General features: G+C 40.6%; 1 protein-coding gene across 2 annotated transcripts in view; it reads left to right on the top strand.

The window, feature by feature from the left end:
• Positions 1-19,762, top strand: part of CDH18 (cadherin 18) — a 3,071,238-nt gene that overhangs the window by 942,011 nt on the left and 2,109,465 nt on the right. The window lies entirely within an intron of this gene.

The raw sequence follows: 19,762 nt of genomic DNA, 5'->3' as shown, positions 1-19,762 counted from the left end.
GAGGGCAGTACCGTGAAAATGACGACTTCATTGTTTTGCTTGTGGAATAACATGTTTCATGAGCTGTAAAATGATGACTAAATACACAAGTAGAATTTGTTGTCTTTGTAAGCTATTCAGAGCTTTATATATAACTGCCCACTTCCATGAAAAAGACACAGTAGAAGCATATGCCATGAATCAGGAATTGAATACTATGCACCATATTACTACGTTTTGCCTTGATATCTTTGTGTAAGTCACATCTAGGTTTATATAGCTTTTAAGATGATTAACTACCAGGGTTTTATGTGGATATTTGTGCTGAGGTGTATGCATAGTTTAGATGAATCTGCTGCACTGTTGACTGCTTAGCAAAAACTCTACAGCAAAAATATTCAGCCCCATTTTTCATAAGTGTGTAAACATGCTTTAAGGAGTGCCTGGGAAGGGGTTAATACTGTTTCTAGAAATGCAGCAATGTCTGTGGTAATAAAGAAATATGTCTAGTTGCATAGTCAAAGCTTTTCTGATGAGTTAAAAAATGATACTATAAATTCTGCATTCGATTCTGATTGTGTATTTGGTACATCAGCTAATCAGGTCATTAAACGCTGTGATCACAGAGATAAACTAATGTAAGGGGTGTCTAAAATGCTTCATATTCCCAAGTGTCCCTCCGTTAAGCAGAATCATTTTCAATGACCCAACAAACAGAAGTCTCAAGTGAAGGCAAGCCAAGGTACCAAAAGGAAATGGCAGGATGACTACTCTGTCAAACTTGAAAAGAGACAATCCTTTCCCAAAAAGGATAGCCCCCCCCCCCTTCCAGCCTATGATTATGTTGAGGTGCAGTACTCATATTTCACAAGTCACTCTCTGGGTGCCCCATCTCCTAAGTTATCTCCAAACAAGGTGGTTTCTGATAATTGGGTTCTCAACATTTTTGTCACGAGTTACAAGTGGCAGTGAAAGGAGCATCCACCGCAATTCAAGGGGATGCCCCCTTACCTGCTGGACCAGACCTCGTTATTCACTCTATTATCCTAGCAAATGCTGGACTCAGAGGTCATAGAACTGGTCCATTCTTCTGAAAGAATGAAAGGTTTCTACTCCAGAATTTTGCTGATCCCCAAAAAAGAGCTGTTATGGAGACCAGAGTTGGACCTGTCCCTTCTGAATACCTATGTCAAGGTACCCAAGTGCAAAATGCTCAGCTTGCAGGCATTGCTTCCTCTTTTGCTAGTCCTCTGTTTCATGGTTACCCTAGACTTGAAAGAAGCATATCAACATATGCCCATTGCTCATCACTTCAGGAGACATCTGAGATTTGCTGTATCGGGTTTGTGCTATCGTTTCTTTGCATTTCCCTTTGGCCTGTCCACTGCACCTCAAATGTTTACCAAATGCTTTACTCTGGTAGTGGCTCATTGCCAGATGCTTTGCATTCACAGATTTCCTTTCTTGGATGACATGCTGATCTGTACAGCGTTTGCTTCCATGTGTTTGCAATTGCTAAAGGATGTCTTGACCTTACTTTCCCATCTAGGTCTAGCTGAATCTTCAGGAAATCATGCCTGGCACCCTCACAGCCACTGGTGGGGCTTGATTCACTCTGACAAAAATAGATTTCTTCTCAAAGACAAAATTCTGTCTTACAAGATGGTATTCCAGGAATTCTCCAGAAGGAATGTCACCTTGGCAAGAGAATTCCTAAAGATTTTAGGAATTATGGCATCCATGATTGTTATAATAAGACTGGTCTGCCTCAGCATGAAGAAAATTCAATGGTATGTCTGGAATTGCTGGACACAGCACCTACATTCCTGAAATCACAGTTACCGGTGATGCCCTTAATCAGACGAGAGTTATAGTGGTTGATAGCACCATTAGGTATCAAGCCAGGACTTCCCTTCTTCCATCCTGTTGCAGTGTAGTCTTCCCAGAGAGATTTGCCCATCTTTTCTTGGGATCTGTGTCAATGGGAGTGTAAGTGCAGGCAACTTGGGGGTCCAGGAATGCACACATGTATGTCAATATCAAGTAAATTTTGGAAGTTATCTACACCTTGAAAATCTTTTACCACCTATGGACTCCAGGTCCTCTTCTGGAGATTCTGAACAACACCACAGTGATGTGGTACCACAAAAAACAAGTGGGTACATAGTCAGACCCTCTTTGCAGGTTGGCAATGATGGCACGTAAGTTGGCTTCACACATTCTCTGACTCTTCAGGCATCATGCATCATGTCAGAGCAAAACAGACTAAGCAGATCCTGGGCAGACCTGCAAGAGTGGCAGCTCAAGGAAGTGGTGTTATAGTATCTAGTCCAGATGCAGTGAATGCATCATATAGATGTCTTAACCACCTTTCAGATAAGACACCTGGAGAAATTCTGTTCCGGGCATCCTTGGAGACAGGCTGTGAGAACAGACACATTCTCATTCCCTTGGATAGGAAAGATCCTGGATGCATTTCCCTCCTTTCCACTGATTCCCAATGTACTTCTTCAGGTTAAGAGAGAAATGCCAAAAAATGATTGCGGACACCCCTCTTCTCCCAGGCAATCTTGGTACTCTGTTCTAATGGTATTGGCCAAGGACAATTACTACATACTTCCTCACACTCTGGATTTCTTCACACAGTCTGAGGGGCAACTGATGCACCCCACTTTGGAGAAACTACAACTAACAGCCTAGATGATTCAATTTTTACTCCATTTAGGCTCGTGTTTCATAACAATGTGCAGCAGGTGTTAAAGGAAGGCTGAAAACTTGCTACTAGAAAATCTTATACTTATAAATGGATGAGGTTTTCTAAGTGGTGCCTAAATGGGAACAGAGGGACCCTTGATGTCAACATTCCTCTGGTCTTGAAATATTTGTGAGCTACTTCAGGGTCGCTTATCATATGCATCTGTGACCATCTATGCTTGTCTGCCAGTGGATCCTCCTTCTTCTTTATCTCTTTTGATAAAACAGTCCATGAAAGGAATATTGAATATGAGACCCCTCACAAGCAAATTCTTCTTTTGTAGGATTTCAACTACATTCTGGAAAAAAATGATCTTACCACTTTTCTAATCTGCTGCTCAAGCTGATCTGGAGTTGTTAACTACACTGCTACACTTTGCTGTGAAGGAAAGGTTAGTTTGCTGTTATTTTTTGTATTTCTGTATTGCCTTTCTATATTTTGAATACTGTAGTTTGTTTTCTTTACCTTGTGTTTTGCTTGCATTCTGTTTAACAGCATATTAAAACTTCAAAAGAGACCACAGCTCTCTCTGTTCTGAGTCAGGCAGAATTTTTCCCCTCCCTCCTACCCATTTAAGTTGTCTTGTTAAATACCACTGTCTTTCTAGTTGCCCGCCTCTTATGTTAATCTGACCATATATCTCATTTCTCTCTACTTTCACTGGCTTATGTGAGTAATCACAAAACCATCACTTTTGAAATCACACCCCTTCAATTATTTAAATTTATTGGCCATCCTACAGTATGTCATAGTACCAAAATACAAAAGTAACCACCCCTTTCAGTCCATCTTGCTGTTTTAAAAATAGTAACTCTCCACTAAACCTTAACTTTTTAAACAGGTAAAACTCAAGTTACCTACTTTCATATCTAACTTCTCTAGTGCACACTGCAAGAGTGCATTCTTTTCAAACTTACCTTTAAGCATCCCTGTTACTAGCACTTTCTCTAATACCTAAAAAGATCATCTCTACTTGACTCCAAGTAGACTTTTCTCTATCTGTTAAACCTAGCACTTGCTCCTACAGTACTTATTACCTTGATACGGCACTCTTATAGATAGCACCCCAAAAAGGCAAACCCCCATTTCTCGGTCACTCACGTCCCCCGGAATCTCTTTTAAAGTTTTTTTGTCTAGTCCTTCTAGCATGTCGAGGGATCAGTTGCTAGTGTCCTCTCCTGCTCAGCTGGTGAACCTGGGAATATTGAGGCAATGTTACAATTGCCTCATGTACACAGACAACCCTCTCCTCCTCCCACAAAACACAAATACATGCGAGAGATGCAACTATACGGCCAAACTGGAGGCTGAGCTCTCTCAACATAGGACTGGCAAGACCAGTCAGGAGGAGAAGGTTACCACACACACTATAGACCCAGTCTCACATAGTACCATCACAACCTCAAATCATACACATAAACACACAAAGACATACTGGCGGCTCTGATCAAAAATCTACCAAAACAGCAGAGGCCACCAAAGCAGACACCCAAACAACCACCACCTCAGAACACAACACCTGCAACACATAGACCTCACAGTCAGAGTGTCAAACAGTCACAGCCCTTAAGGCCAAACACAATGCCAGACACACTAGCCATTGGTGACTCCATAGTCAGACACACTGACGTCCCGCTCACCAGACTGAGTAAGGAGAAGGTCACAGTAAGCTGCCTGTCGGGCGCTAGAATCCGCCACATAACGCAAGCACTCAGGTCTCTCAACAGCGGGTACAAATATGACTCAGTCATTGTCCACGCTGGTGTAAACGACCTGAGACGTACCTCCTTGGACTACATGAAAAGAGACATTGAGGAGCTCTCTGATTATGTAGCCCAGGCAGGTATGACCCTGACCTTGAGCAGTATCCTACCTTCACCAAGAATGATGCCACAATACAGAGATAAGATGATCAGCTTTAACAATTGGCTTAAACTCTGGTGTCATTCAAAGGGGATCCAATGTCTGTCTGCCTGGGATGACATGCTGGACAAGCCACGCTGCTTTGCAAGGGACGGCTTGCACCTGTCACCCTGGGATTCGGATATTGGCAAAGGCTCTTGCCACCCCATAGTGCCTTTTTAGGCAAGGCTCAAATTCTAAACCTACCACCCTAGAACACAAAAAGGAAAAAACTAAGGGTAATGCTGCTCAATGCCAGAAGTCTAAATCTCAAAATGCACGCACTCGAGGCCCTTCTCAGTATGGAGAACATCGATGTCTGTGCAGTGACAGAAACCTGGTTCAAGGCTCCTGAGAGCACCCCAGCACTATCAGGTTTTACCTCTTATCATGCGTTCCGCCCCAAAATCCGGACAATACCAAGAAAGGAGGGGTATCCATATTCATCAAAGACACCCACACCTCAAGACTGGTGGCAACGCACAATGCATCGGAGACCATCCAGGTGCAATTAACCATAGGCAAGACTGCTCTGCAAATTGTAGCATGTTACAGGCCACCCTCACAAACTCAGGAACCTCACATGGCCTTCCTGAAAACACTAGAGGGATAAATGTATCACCAAACACCATCATACTAGGTGACTTCAATTACCCTAATATAGACTGGGAACACTACTCAAGCCCAAACACCCTAGCCCAAAAGTTCCTGGAATTCATAAACTCAAATGCCATGGAACAGCTAGTCACCATCCCCACAAGAGGAGAAAACATACTTGATCTCATCATCACGAACATGGGAGCACAATGTTCAACACCGGAAGTATACCCCTCACTGGTGAGATCAGATCACAAACTAATCTCGCTGGAGGTCCTCATCCCACCCCCACCTGAAATAAAAAAGACCACAGTAAAGAACTTCTCAAAAGCCGTCTTCACACTTCTAAAGACTAGTGTGGTCTCCTTTAAGGCCCCCGAGCCGACGGAAAACAGTACTCAAGCCGCTGAATCACTTACAAATGCCTTCTACCAGCACCTGCAGGACTGCATGGATAAGGCAATCCCAAGCAAAACAAAGACTCTTTGTACCAAAGGCAAGCGTCCACTCTGGTGGACCCCAGCCATAAACAAACTCTACAACAAAAGGAGGAAGCTACTACAAGATAGAGCAAAATCCTTAAAAGGTAAGACACCCTTGATCACTATAAGTAAAAACTAAGAGCTCTCATAAAATCATCCAAAGCAAATTTTGAGAGAAAAATAGCTAAAGACTCAAAAGACAATCATAAGGCCTTCTTTAGCTATGTTAGAAACCTGGGAGGAAACTCCCAGATATGCTCAGAACTAGTTCAAAATGATGTGAAGATTACTGATCCTACAGACATTGCCAACATACTGGCTGACAGGTTCAGTGCAAACTTCTCCCCTCCCCAAAAGGAGAGATATCTATACCAAGCGATTGCAGCCCCCAAACATCTCCAATGCCCAAGTGAGAACTGCTCTCTCCAAAGCAAAAACACAGCATCCATGGGACCTGATGGTGTCCCCGGCTGTGTGCTCCACGAACTCAACGAGGAATTAAACCCACAGCTAGGACAGCTGTTTAATCATAGTCTTACCTCTGGATACGCACCCAGGAGTGGCGCACTGCAACTGTGGTCCCACTTCACAAAGGCGGTGCCTCCACCGACCCTGGAAATTACCGGCCCATTAGCTTGACAAGCCTTATCTGCAAAGCCATGGAGAGGATCATAATGGACCTCATAAATAAAGACATAGGGAATTTGCAGACTTTGGATCCATCCCAGTTTGGCTTTGTCAAAGGCAGATCATGCCTTCTAAACTTGGTTGACTTTTTGAAACAGTCACCAAAGCCATTGATGAGGGAAAGGCAGTCCATACAGCCTACCTCGATCTGGCGAAGGCCTTTGATACAATACCCCACTCGGGTATCATTGAAAAACTCATCAGCTTAAATGTTAACCCATACATCACAAGATGGGTTGCAAACTGGCTGAGTGACAGAACCCACAGGGTCAGAGTTGCTGGCGCCATGTCAGACTCAAAGCCTGTCACAAGTGGTGTACCACAGGGCTCAGTCCTGGGCCCACTCTTGTTTGGCATCTACTTTTCCAAGTACAAGCAAACACAGGAGGGTTATGGCTGACAAAGTTTGCAGATGACTGCAAACTGGGCCATAGTAGAAAACACATCTGACACAGATATCCTTCAGAAGGGTCTCACAGAAACGGATAACTGGTGCCAGAGCCATGGCCTAAAGTTAAATGCCAAAAATGCATAGTCATACCCTTCGGGAAAAACAAGGTTACCCCTAGCTACCAAATAGGTGGCAATCCACTGAGTACAGAAGAAGTTATCAGGGACCTGGGGACCCAGGTTGATAGTAGTCTGTCATTCGACACCCATGTAGCTAAAGTAGTTAGGAAGACCTTCTACATTGCCCACCTTATCATGAAGGGATTCTCATCTAGATCAAGGGAGGTCATAGTCTCCCTATACTCATCACTCATCAGACCAATGATTGAGTACAATGCCCCATTCGGAATGTATCTGACCCGACACTTGCAGCAGCTGGAGAGGCCACAAAAGTTCCTCACCAAAAGGATAAAGGGTTTCAAACATCTGTCCTCTGCTGCCCGACTGAAAGAACTCCAGCTCTATTCAGTCGCCACCGCTTGCTCAGAGGTGACCTTTGCCTAACATACAAGGCCATGTCAAACCCAGATTTGATGAATATGCTTCACCTCAAAAATCTAGATCCGTCAGAGCCACAAGGGCGGAGACTTAAACCTCGACACGGCTATTAATAGGACGTGCTGGAGGGATAGATTCATCACCCAAAGACTCCCTATGCTGTGGAATAAAATCCCAGTATATGTGAGGCAGAGCACCTCGCTGGCCTTGTTCAAGAGAAATCTTGACCAATGGATGGGAGATCGCAGATATACCCCAGGGATTACCTCAGTGTCACTGCTCAACAGAGGCACAGCAAAATAATGGGTATAGTTCCCCATACTAAAGGGGTGGCGTAAGCCACAAAACTATGGGCTAGGCTTGTAAATGCCCTCGGGCAGACAGCCTAGTATGAACCTATGAACCTATGAACCTAAAAAGTGTTTTGGTCTGACATCTGCAAGGTGAGTCTTTGAGTTGAAGCTCTCATGGTGGAAGAACCCTACCTGATTTTCCACAGGGATAAGGTTGTGTTACACAGTATCCCCTCTTTCATGCTAAAAGTGATTTCAGAATTCACCATCAAATAGTCTATTAAGCTCTCTGTTTTCTTCCCCGAATGACAGAATAATGTGGAGAGGGTACATCATTACCTTGAGTGTGCACAGGCAGGTTAGATACAGCACTGACAGAATAAAACCCTTCAGGAAGGATTAAAGGCTTTTTATTTCTTACACATGAGCAAAGAAGGGTCAACCTGTCTCTAAGAAAACCATTGCACATTGGTTATGCTCTAATATTGTTTTTTTTGCACCCATTATGGCAAATCGAATCCAGTCAAGGTAAAGAAGCACTCCAGCAGGTCCTTTTCTTCTAGAATGGCGTATTGGAAAGGACTGGATGCAAGAAGTTTTCTAGTAACAGTGACTTTGTCTTCTGTCCGTACATTTCTGAACCACAACAAGCTGGATGCCTTTTCTAAATTCATAGCAGACTTTACTAAGTCCATTCTCCAGGGTCACCTAGGCCCTTACCTTCCTCCTCCCAGCTTCTGTAAGCTTTGGGAATGTAACCATATGCCAGTAAGTCAGTTTGTTTGTTGAATATAGTACATTTGCATAAGTCCTTCTTACTTGTAACAGTAGATGTTCATTATGCAGACAGCGTTACCAGCAGTACCCGCCCACCTTTCATCTTTTTTGGATGCACACAGTTTGGAGTTGGAGTTGCCACTGAGTTAAGCACGCCGGCCTTGTGTGTGTGTGTGTGTGTGTGTATGTGTGTGTGTGTGTGTGTGTGTGTGTGTGTGTGTGTGTGTGTGTGTGTGTGTGTGTGTGTGTGTGTGTGTGTGTGTGTGTTTGGTTTTGGGCTAGGAACAATTGGTGTTCACAAGCTTGCATTTTCATTTTCCTTGTATCTTCCTTCTGGACCATAAAAAACAGAAAGGATCATGTCTGTAGGTGTGAAAGGCAATATCTTTACTCTCAGATGATTGGTTCTTCACACCCATAGACAGTCAGGGAGCTTTGCTAGACTGCAAGAGTCAAGGAAGTAGGACAGTGCTACCCATATGCCTGTAAGGCAGTGTATTCTATGAACATCTACTGCTGCAGGTAAATAAGACTTACGCAAATGTTATTTTCATTAATTCGTCCATTAATTGTCTAATACATACTTTTATCCGCTCCTGAGTCCAGGAGGGTGGAGCTTATCATGATTCACTGCTGGTTCCTGGAACGAATACTGGGTAGGATACACATCATCCCCTGGTCATATATGCACACACACACACACACACACACACACACACACACACACACACACACACACACACACACACACACGGGCATACATCCACTCAGTCATTCATTTACATAGAATATGCAAATCTATAGGATGTGCAGAGCATCCACAGTTCTCTTATAGCATATCTTGAGGGTAAGGGAGGAAAATGGAGCAACTGGTAGAAACTAGACTGGACACAGAGAAGACATGCAGATTAGGCCAGAAACTAGACTGGATACAGAGAAGACATGCAGACTAGGCCAGAAACTAGACTGGACACAGAGAAGACATGCAGACTGTGCACCACTGATGAAATGCTAAGCAATGTGAGACAACTTGGTCTTTGTGCTACCCCATAAATAGTTTAGCTTTGTTAAATTAGACAAAATGGTTGACAAATGCCTATTTATTAATATGTGCAGCATGAAAAATACTGGTATGCAATAACATGTTGTGTTTCTACAAAAAATATACAAAAAAGCAAAATGCATTTTGTACATAACTACATTTAAAAAGTTGCTGATTTTATATACAGCATCAAAAGAAGAAAATGGATTGTAAACTACAGATCAGACTAATTAATATTATCTGAAGCTATGGCTTTATGAAATAGCACATTGTGAGCCATTAGACCATTAAAGTGTAGTAGAAATTACGGATAAGAGCATTTTAGTTCCCTGCCAGATGACACTGTTTTCTTCTTTTCTGATCTTATGGCTACTGCTTGCTGGAATCCAACTGAGTAAATTCTCAGAAAGCAAAAGAGATGAATTCATTTTTTGAGGCACACTCTTTTTGAGAAGCCACTGGGAAAAACTGTAATGTGAAGAAAACTCAGTAGAAAGTCTATAATTTTCACTGTGCCTGCAGGAGTTTTATTTGTTTTCACAGTTCAAAGATGATAATCTCTTTTTTCAAACAATTTTCTAAAAGGTATTACTGCAAGGTGTTAAGAATTTGCAGTACAATATTAATGGTAAGTCTGAAGCACTATTTTATTAAACTGATATAACAAAAGGGGTGACTATTTCATCTTCATCTACATGCAAATATTGCTCTGAAAACAAGAAACAACTCTAAAGAACAATTGAAGTGTATATGACAAGAGGCGTACATTTACATGTTTATTTTAATATTATTGCCATATAGATGAAGTTATTTACTCAGCACTTTCAAAGGTCATTGATAATGAATATCCATTGTCTCTTCATTGTGGTATTAAAGAAAAATTAAGTTTCTGTGTTAATTCTGCAATACTGCATAAGATAAGGATAATATAACAGTACTGAATACACAGTGCTCTAATTAGAAATTACTTAAAAATTTTTGTAGATGATGCTTAACAAGACGGATCCCAGTGCATGGTGATGACATTATTAAATTCAAAGCAAGAAAATATAGCTACTGAGTTTGTAGCTTTAATCAGCTACACCGTAATTTCACTTCAGTTTACCTTTATACACATTCTCATAAAAGAAAGCTTAACATTACAGAAAGAATGTGGCAACTTTACTATGTGCTAACGCAATAAGGAATTTATTTAAAATTCTGAACTGCCTCACTCTGTCAGGCTTTTTAAATGTATCCCAGTAAAGCTTTTTAGCAATCAAAGGATTTAATTTAACATAAACTCTAGGGCTGTGAGAATTCTACTCACCATATTATATCAGACTATTTCAGTACAACTAGAAATATTTGGATTCCGATAGAAAGAGCCTAACTGTAAGAAAAATATGAGAGAAGTTACAATATGAAGCTGCTGCTTAAAGAGATAAAGGGTATGATTCAAATAAAGTGAAGCAAAAGCTACTATTTGTATGTTTGATGTACACTTATGAAGCTTTTACATATGCATAGAATCATAAAAGTGAAAGATTAACATTAGCTCTCACTTAGGACTCAGATGCAAGACCTCCAACACAGCATCGTGGTGTCACTGACACTGGACGAAAAGAGCCTACGGATATATAGGCATTGTGTTTCCCTTAATAGCTTAAATCTTTTAGCTGGGAAACACTGTAGCATGGTGTTTGATGTCAAATTACAAACACACACCCCCCCCCCCCACACACACACACACAAGGACATGCATAAAGAACATAGCAACCACTCTTTCAGTATTTCTGTTTATAAAAATACATACATATATATATATATATATATATATATATATATATATATATATATATTTATGGGATCGCTACATAATGTCGAAAGCTTGAAATACCGAATTTCAAACTTTTGAGACTATATAGCCGACACCCCTAATTACCGAAAGACCAGAAGCGCAAATTTCAAAATCCCGATCATTGGGAGTTTGACATTCATGCTTTTGGTGTTGCGGTATGGTGGAAGGTCAGGTAAGTATCTATGTTTAAATGTATTGGTTAGGGTTTTGCGTGTAAGTCTGTGTTGTGACTATGATGTGTGTGTGCGAGGGGAATGTAGGTGTATGGTAGTGTTTCCTATGTTTGTGTATGTAGTGCAACCTTGGAGTTAGAATATTTAAGTAGGGGTGGTGTGGGGGGCACAGGGAGGCTTGCCCCCTTGCTTGTCTGTAGTTTAAGTTTATGTGTTTGTGTTCTGGGGGACGGTGTGTGCATGTGTATGTGTGTGATGTATGTTGAGTGTAGTTTTCGGTAGTTTGCATTTCGCGGTTTTGATGTTTCGGTATTTTAATGTTTCAGGTATTTGGTCTCAGGATTTTGGGCGCCAGTAGTTTGGGTTTTCAGGATTTAGTAGTGGTTATATATACATATATATATATATATGTGTGTGTGTGTGTGTGTGTGTGTGTGTGTGTGTGTGTATATATATGATATATATATATATATATATATATATATATATATATATATATATATATATATATATATATATATATATATATATATATATATATATATATATATATATATATAAATTATTTGACGCACACTAGGTTTAGAATTGATAAACTGAAACACAAAATCTCAAAACTGTAGGATATCATCAAACCCTAAACAAAGCAAAAATACCCACAATTGAGTTTCTGCAGGGGCAGACCTCCCTTCATCCTCCATACCCCTGTTAGTTTAAATATAGTGATTCTGAGATTGCACAACAGTAGTAAAAAGGAGAAATACCATATTGCTCACTTGTTCGGACTTAATAGTACCTGCTAATACTAAACATAGTCCTCTCACTGCCTCTAACCATAAAATATACCTTAAGTTAAAAAAGCCCTACCCATAACACTACCACTACATAGCTCTTAATCATATACCACATGTACACATATAAACTTCCTATTTATGTCATGCAGAGCACCTCACTGGCTCTCTTCAAGAGAAATCTTGATGAGTGGATGCGTAACAGAAAATTCACTCCAGGGATCATTCAAGTTGCCCTACTGGATAGAGGCACTGTGAACTAACATCGGGTGGCACAGGGCCTGGGCAATTATTTTGAGCTAGACTTGTAAAGGCACCAGGGCTATTACCTAGTACACACCTATGAACCGATGAACATGCACTCTATCTCGTTATCTCATCCTTACTCTAACCCCAATCCACACGCATTCCCACACGTCTAGTATACATCCCACTTACTTATTCTGATGCAATAAACATCAGACAAAATGTCCGTTTGACAAACCTGACGTTCAACAAAATATCCTGCACCTCTGGTTGTTGACCAAAGCAATGGTTACCAAACACATGCCATTCATATATATAGATATTCAGAAAGAAAGAGAAAGCATGCAGTCCATCAGTAGATTTACTTCATCATTCATTTAATTAGAATGCATTTATCTAATGTGTGCATAGAACTTCTTTTTGCTGTTGTTATAAATGTTGCAGTTGGAAACATGGGCTATTAATTATATAACATTAAGTTATTTGGGAGGCTTGATACAGCAGTGTTTGCCTAAGTTTGCATGAATAAGAGGAGTTTTATGCAATGTATGTACTTTGGTTGTTATTTTTTTGTACTGAATCTTGATGTATTTCACATCACTAATTCAATACCTACAACCCCTCCCACTATGCATACACACACAGACGTGTGTGTGTGTGTGTGTGTGTGTGTGTGTGTGTGTGTGTGTGTGTGTGTGTGTGTGTGTGTGTGTGTGTGTGTGTGTGTGTGTGTGTGTGTGTGTGTGTGTGTGTGTGTGTGTGTGTGTGTGTGTGTGTGTGTGTGTGTGTGTGTGTGTTATTTCTCAAGCATGGCACAGTGGCGCACTGTTTAGCATTACTTCTTTACAACTCTTGGTTCTTCATTTTAGTTCTTGGCTGAGAACTGCATGACTGCCCTATGTCCATATGAACTATCGTGAGGTGCCCACATTTTTCCAACCCCCAGAAAGAGGTGATATACACGTATGCATCCTGTAGTGGTTTAACACTATATTGAGGACAAGCTTTTTATCACCGTTTTTCAACTAAGTGATGGAATAGACAGTGAGTCCCTCACGATGCATCACTGCATTAAACATATGCTCAGATGCATGACTGAATCAATGTGTACCTTAGTAGTTTCCTACTGATATATTGGAACTTGCAACACTGAGTGCTGACAGAACAAAAAAAAAAGATCATAAGTCCTGGAGAAAAACAGATCTTGAACATAGTTATTTCCTTTAAACTTCTCTAAGATCACCATACCTCTAAGAAAAGGAAATATTCAGGAAAATAACCATCTCAGACTTGGTATAAGTAAGTCCGTTTTTTCAGCCATTCATTTCCTGTGGTTTTGGGACCTGCTCTACTAGATCTGAACATTTCAAATGATTACCATCTCAACATTTACCATGAAATGCCCCCCGGGCAATCTATCAGATTCAGATAATATCCACCCTGTCTGGCAGTATTGCTTATTATACACATATATATTTAAAATCTATTTAGGTTTATTTACTCTCTTTTTTTTACCCAGCTAGGAGAAAACTGTCCATATGTGCATTTAAGTGTTTCCTTTTGGCTCCTGTCAAGTATGGAAAGTTTCAGCGACACATTACTTTACTCACCTGGTTAACGAATGAGCAAATTAAAATTAACATTAAAATTTGTTCTTCTCTTACATTTCAGCATCAATTTGGCCCATGTGGGTAAGAATAAATGCAATATCCACCCACAATGTTTTAGGACTGTGTGGGGAGACTGGATTTCCCTACAAAAAAAACAAGACAGAAATTTGGAGTAAATGCAGATTGTACATTGCAGGTGATGGGAATTATCAGGTATTCAGAACTGAATCATGGACTTCACAACAGAAATGCTTGACAACCTATACTGAGAGTCTAAAGTGTTCTTGCTGCATGCAGAGCCATCCAGTTGAAGATAAGCTACACTGATAAGTGTTTTGTACTGGCAAATTATTAATTCTGATCGCTACTGTGTGACTGCATTTTTAAAGCAGTTAATTTTATGGCAGAAAAATTGCTCTTTTTCCCTGTCTGTTGGTCCTTTGAACAGTTGCTTTCTAAGTCACCTTGCAAAAGTTGATCAAGCCATGGATTGTTTGTTGTATAGTTTCACAAGTTCTACATAAGGAAGTTCACTATCATCAGTCTTGTGGCAGGAGGTATTTGCCTTGTCTGTCTGAGTCGGGAAGCACTCCAGGAAAGCTCAAAGTGCAGTAACTTAATTGCCAGGGGCACAGGAGTCAGTATTCAGCTTTGTTCTGTTTGCTATAAATTAGGCACATTTGTGTTAAGTTGTTCACCACACAGAGGCAGTTGTCAGTGCCCTGTACAAAAACAAAGGCTTAGAAAGTAAACTTTACCTATAAAATTTGTATTAGAATTGTAACCTGTAACACAATAAACCATTGAATGCAGTTAAGCTAAGAGCCGCTAGTTTGCATTTTGAACACCATTAATACCATATCCTAGCACTTTCTAACATCTGCCCTTAACCAAAGAAACTATCCCAAGAGACCTATGTAAAACTTAGTTCATAAACAATAATAGACCAACTCTAATACAGGTCCAGATAACACGGATATGCAATTTCCAAAATTTCTCTATAGCCAGCTTGGTAGATATAGGCATCCTGAGACAATGTAGTAATTGTCTCATGTTCTCGGACAGTCATCTAATCCTTAAAGAAACTAACACAATAAGTGAGAAATGGACATAAACAACTTCATTGGAGACAAAAATCTCATTTACAAAGGTTGTCAAGAGCACACACTACATTCTCCACACATGCCACTCACCACACACAAACTCCATCTTATGTTGAGGCACTTAAGAGAAACCTTCCCAAACCTGAATGACGTCCTAAGCCTACAAATGGTAATGCCTATCCTCAGCAACTAAAGCACACACCAAAAGTAACAACAAACACAGCACATCAGCCTATATCTAGTGGTCTCCCAAGATTGAAGCCCAAGAGGCAAGAAGACACAGAAAACACTTTACCTATATATAACTCTTGCCCCAGGGAATTCCATTGTACAGCACACAGATGCCCCAATCACCAGGCTAGACAAAGAGAAGGTAATGGACAGCTGCTTATCTGGCACCAGGATCGACAGTATCATGCATGCACTCAAGTCTGACCACCACAGGTACAAATATTATTCTATCATAGTCCATGTGGGTGTAAATGACTTGACACATACCATATGAAAAGAGACATTATGGGTTTCACTGAATAATGGTCACAGACAGATATGTTCCTTGCACTGAGCAGCATTCTACATTCACCAAGGATGATGCCACAGTATACGGTATTAAAGCAAACAGCCTCACATAGTGACACAGACCCAGGATCAGAAGGGAGTCACTAGTCTTGGCAATCTGATACTGGTGGTGATTAACTTGCTGGTTTTGGATAGGTCTTAACTCACCTTGAGAATGTTTGGTGTCACTAGACAAATTAGTTAGGACCTCTGGATTCTTAATTTGGGATGCTGTTTTTATTATTTAACATTTTACATTTATACAGAGCTTACCTTTTGGATTGTATTCACAGTTTCTGAACTCGCTAAGTGTATGCATTCTTTTTAAAACTGCAAATAGTACATTTTATCTTTTATACTACAGTTTATCTAGTGGACTATGTTCACAGTTTCTGAATTTGCTAAGTGCATGCATTCCTTTTTAAAACTGCAAGTAGTAAGTTTATCTTTTAGTTTTCTGTTTCATCAGGTGTGGTGTATTTTGTCAGTGATTATTACTATTTGTACTATTCCTCATTTATTAGACTGAGCTTACATTTTGCATTTTTACATACTGTGACTTTTAATTCAGAGGCAATTGATTAAGTGAGGAAATGAAGGGTCTATAAAAAGAAATTGCACTTTGTAATCAGGTTTCGTAAAAAGTCCCACGCACTAGGGATGAAAGCACTTGACCTGGTTTATGTTTTTTATCTCTTCTCTCGGTGTTTGTCTAAATAAATACATGTGGTACCTGGAACGAGATTTGTGAGTTGGACATTTGCCTGTTTGCCAAGATTTGTGACTATTTTTGCATCTTGTGTTTTTTTTTTTAATGGGATTTGGGCCTGCTTGCCAAGACTAGCAACTCCCTTATGATCCTGTGGCTATGTCACTATATGTCACTAGATGTCACTATATGTCACTACGTCAGACTGTTTGCTTTACTGGTATTTCTATGCTTTGTTTCCACACTGATTTTCTCTTTACATTATATGGCATGACTGCTTTTAACAATTGGGTCAGTTTCTGATATTAATCTAGGAGGATTCAGTATCTGTCAGCATTGGAGGACATGGCTACCGGACTATGTTGGTTTGCCATGGACGGTCTGTACCTGCATCCTGGGTTTCAGATATTGACTAAAACTTTTTCCATCCCATTATAGCCTTTTTCAGGCAATGCCAAAAATGACAAACCTTCCAACATAGTTAAAAAAAAAACCTCAAACCAGTCTTATGGTGCTAATGCTCAATGCTAGGAGCCTCAACACAAAAGTCCATACCCTACAAGCTCTCCTCACTCTTGAAAATACAGACATCTGTGCCATAACCAAGACTTGATTTAAAGCTGCAGAACATACTCCGGCAGTGCAAGGCTACAGAGCCTTCCACACATTTAAAGCAACAGCAGCAAAGGCAGGGTCTAAATGTGGAGGTTTCTTGATCTGCATCAGCAACAAAATATACCTCCAAGTTGGTTAAACAGGATGATGGCCTGGACCTCATCCATGCGCAAGTCACCATAGATAAAGTCCCTTACTATATCCTAGCTAACTGAAGGTCACTATCTCTGGCCTAAGAATCTCAACTCCTACCTAGACCTACTGGAGACACTCCTCATCCAACCAGATATATGTACATTGGGGACTTTAACTACCCCTCTATAGGCTGGGAAACATGTGTGCAGGTCTTGTTGATGGTTGCCAAGGCCAAAAGCACTGACTCAGTGGGCCCCAATGGTATTCTAAGTTGCTTCCTAAGTAGCTTAAAACATGGACTTTCAGGGCCACTTGAGATACTTTTCAACTACAGCCACAGAACAGGTTACATACCAAGTGAATGCCATCTGGCAAGTCTAATATGTAAAGCAATGGAATTAATTATTAAAGAAATGATCAGCCAGGACATAAGCAACCAACAGACACTGAACCTATCCCAGTTTGACTTTGTCAAGGAAAGGTCTTGCCTATTTAATTGTGTAGATTTCTTCAAGAGGGTCACTGAGGCAATGGATGAAGTGCACGCCGCTTAACTTGATCTGGCTATGGTATTCAGTATGTGCACCCCCCCCCCAGCACACACGTATATGCTCAGGTGTTCTGGACAAACTCACCAAACTAGGCATAAATCCCTAGTAACTGACTGCATTGCCAGCTCACTCATAGAAAGGACCCAAGAAGTAAGGATTGGTAAACCACCTTCACTTAGAGACCAGTCACCAGCAGAGTAACTTAGTCATCTGTCCTAGACCAGCTCCTGTCTTGCATCTACTTTTCAGAAGACAAAGCTAATGTCAAGGGCTTCTGGATCACCAAGTTCACAAATGACTGTAATTTAGGAGCTATCACAGAGTCCTCCATGACACTAACATCCTACAAGAGGGCCTAACACAAAGAAATGACTTGTGCCAAAGCCACAATTTAAAACTGAACACCAAGAAAAGCATTAGAGTGCATTTTGGCAAAACTTCCACAGAGTCCAATTTCCATCAATAAAACACACTTAAGAGATGACCCAGTAGTCACAGATCTGGGAACATAAGTAGACAGTAGTCTTACCTTTGGGTAACACATAGCGGAGATAATAAGAAAGTAATTTTATCTCAACTTATTATTAGGGATATGGCATCCAGGTTCATGGAAGTTATATTACTGCTCTAGTCATCCCTTTTCAGACACAACATTGAGCACAATGACCACATAAACATGTACCTGACCAGGCATTTGCAACAGATGGATACCCACAAGGGTCCAGTATTAATACACACTGTCCTATATAAATCACCTTGAGGCCCTATCTCTAGACTCCATCTTCTACAGGTTACAGAGAGGTGATCCATCCCTGATGGATCTTTTGCACATCCACAAAATGTGCAACACTAGAAACCCTAGATTCAAGAATTTAAACTTTGCATGTGACATAAACAGAAAATGCTGATGAGACTAATATGTGTCTTAAAGTATCTCCATGATATGGAATATGGTCTCCTTCCATATGAAGCACAGTACATCCCTGACCCTTTTCAAATGTAACCTTGACTACTGGCTGGGAAGTTGTAAATTCACTCCCTGGTCTCACCTTTATTGTCGCTGATAGACAGAGGCAAACAGTAAGTAAAATATTACCTAACTAACATACCAGAATTAGCCCCTAGCCACCTCAAAACTAGCATGCCCCTCCTAACAGGTTGTCAGGTAATATTTTACTTACTGTTTGCAAGGGGACACAGTTCGGTTGGGTTGCTTGGCTAGGCTTATAAAAGCCCTGATGATTGTTACCCTAGTGCATAACTATGCACCTAAGTGTAGGAAGAAAAGGTAACTATTTCCTTATGCTCTTCTCACAATCCTCCAGTGCTGTGCCTTTCTATGAGACATCTGCAAAGAAACTTATTATATTAATTTTTTATCATTTATCACCATGACAAACACACAGGAGTACTGGATGCAGGACAGATTTTGAATACTCCACTTGTCTCCTTTTGAAATTCTGATATCATTGCCACCAGTGCCTATTGCTCGAATATACAGTGGTCCATTTCCTCAGTCATGCCGTTATGTTCTGCCCTTCCTGTTTTTCTATCAGTCTTGCTAATGGCATCCTGTGTAGTACAAGCTGAAAGGACTAGTTGAAGTCAGTGTCGATGACACCTACTCATACTTCTATACAAAGTGCTTATGTAACCCAAACTGCAGCACATTTGTCTGGTAACACTTTATGGTCACAAGACCATTTTATTTGCTGTCCTGGAGGTTGTTGCCCTGTTGAAATAGCTGCACTTCTCTTCAATCGCTGTCTCATGGAAATTCATTCCATGGCTGTTTTCACCAACATGAGTGTATTTCACCAGACTTTTCCTGGTTCCTGCCTTGCAGAAGGATAACTGCATTTAATATTTTCTCTTTCTTATGCACTTTTGCAATAGTCAATGATATTTTGATGCACACTGACAGAGTGTCTGCCACCATTCTGGCCTGATGTCTAAGGAATCTGGTAGA

This window comes from Protopterus annectens, chromosome 3.part0, assembly GCF_019279795.1.
Source record: "Protopterus annectens isolate FY-2018-M chromosome 3.part0, PAN1.0, whole genome shotgun sequence".
Classification (NCBI taxonomy): Eukaryota; Metazoa; Chordata; order Ceratodontiformes; family Protopteridae; genus Protopterus; species Protopterus annectens.
This window is presented reverse-complemented; position numbering and strand designations above follow the sequence as displayed.